Genomic DNA, 2,394 nt, shown 5'->3' on the forward strand with positions numbered 1-2,394 from the left:
TCCCTCCTCAGTTGCTCTTCCTGAGGTTTCTACCGTTTTTTTCCCCGTTAAAGGGTTTTTTTTGGGGAGTTTTTCCTGATCAGCTGTGAGGGTCATAAGGACAGAGGGATGTCGTATGCTGTAAAGCCCTGTGAGGCAAATTGTGATTTGTGATATTGGGCTTTATAAATAAAATTGAATTGAATTGAATTGAAATCCACCTGATACATTGTTTGACACTGTTGTGCAATTAACCATGTTTTTTGAAGTACATCTTTTCTAAGGTCAAAACCGCCCTTCCTGAGCCAAAGCCGAACAACTTCACACCGACTGGGTGGTGATGAAGGACCTCAGAAGACAACACTGGTAGCAGCCACAGTGGATTGGGCCAAACCAGGTGCTGCTGATGACTGCATCTGGATAGCTGAGTGAGACAACTGGATCCATGCATCCCGGTATTGTGACTGCAGGTTTTCATCATTGGCCTGGTAACCACAGCTGAGATTACCAGGGTCTGCAGCTGACAACAAGGTGACAAGCATCTTGGCAACGGTAAAGCCTGACAAGAACTGGGCTTAAAACATTCTCAAATATTCACACCTGATCCGTCAAAGATGCTTAAGAATAAACTGATATCATCGAGGGTGCAAGAAGACACAGAGGGGAGACGTGGCATTGGCATGTCACCAACACGGACATAAGACATCCCAGAAGAAGACAGTAGCAAAGCCGTTATGGAACAACAATTGATCAGAAACAAAAGACAGTTGAGTGGACAGAATGATTGTAAACCCTGGGGGCTTGATGCTGGTAACCTAATTGATAATTTCAGGCAACAAAATAGTTGGTATTCCGTCATCCAGTGGATGAAAACTAGAATGTATTGCCCCAATACTACTGTTTTAGCCATTCAGAGTCCTCCAGCAAACTGGCATTCCTTATTCCAACTTGAGGTAAAAGATTGTCCGTGCTTAGATCCAGTTGTTAGTTTAGTTCAGTATTTTGCAAATAATCCATACATATATAATGCTAAATGGAAAAGTTGCAAGGTTTCCCATCATATGTGGTATAATAAAATCATGAGATGACTCCTGATTATGTTTTGGAAAAAACTGGAGGTTTATTCATGACATTAAATTTAACAGGAGAGGCATGTGTGACGATCATTACGGATAATTCAGATAACATTACCATTGTGATCACAGCACTTGACAAAATTTGCAATGCATTTGGTCCCTCTGAATCAGCAGGTTTTAGCTTCAACAAATGGTTAAATAACCACTTTGGCCTCTGGGGTACTCTGATCATTCATGTCCTGACCCCTGTTCTGATTGTTTTTGGTATCGTTCTATGCTTTTGTACCTGTGCACTTACTTGTATGCGAGCCCTCATGTACAGATGGATAGGTGGAATAGTGGGAGGAGAAAAAACATTGTATGTTAAAATACCTCTGATAATGAACAGAATGTCTTCTTAATGTCAAAATGGGCCCCAGGAAACCCTTTCATTGATTCAGAGGATGAAATGGTATAATCATGTTTTTTTAGTTTGCAAATTGCATTTTAGTGTTTTTGTTGTATTATTTTGATATTCTTAAACAAACAATTGTGAGTTCAATTTGAATCTTTTGTGTAGCATTTTTGATTTTCTGAAGATCTAAGATAATTCCCATTGTAATGTGTTGACACTTTGTGTCAAGAGGAGGGAATGTGGGAATTATTTAGGAATCTTTATTGGGGGGCAATTCTTCACACCTTGAGGTCATGACCTTACAGTTCTTAAGGGGAAGTTTCCTGTTACGCTAAACCTTTTATTAGGGGGGGCAATCTCTTTTACGAGTGCAGTTGGTGGGTGTAACCTGGGTTCAAAGCTTTGGAATGATATAAAGGTCTGTGCATCCTTCAGGCTGAGAGAGAACCCTGCTACTCTCTCCGTGCGCACATAATAAAGAAACTTGATTCCTCACACCGAGTCCATCACTTCTTCAGAGAGGAGAATTTCCCTCATGCCACTCAGCATCACTTACTATACTAGATGTTTATCAGATAGTGCTGTCACAAAATTTAAGGAAATTATTCCTCCGTCGTTAAATTTAATACCATGTCCTTAAGTAACAGAGGTTTCCCGTACCGACTTTCACCTCTCCCGAATTGATCATCTTGTCGATAGCGCCATAGGCTCGCTGCGAACAACACTCGACTCTGTAACTATTAGAGGCAAAATTCATGACCTCCTGTCCTCAGATAGTACCTATCTAACCTCAAACACAGCTGTAAGACCTAATATATATTTAGATTGCTTCTCCCCAATTTCTCTTCAAGAATTGACCGCAGTGATTTCTTCATCTAAATCATCAACGTGTCTCTTAGACCCCATCCCAACTAGGCTACTTAAGGAGGTCTTTCCTTTAGTTAA

Source organism: Epinephelus moara, chromosome 22 (genome assembly GCF_006386435.1).
Source record: "Epinephelus moara isolate mb chromosome 22, YSFRI_EMoa_1.0, whole genome shotgun sequence".
Taxonomy (NCBI): Eukaryota; Metazoa; Chordata; class Actinopteri; order Perciformes; family Serranidae; genus Epinephelus; species Epinephelus moara.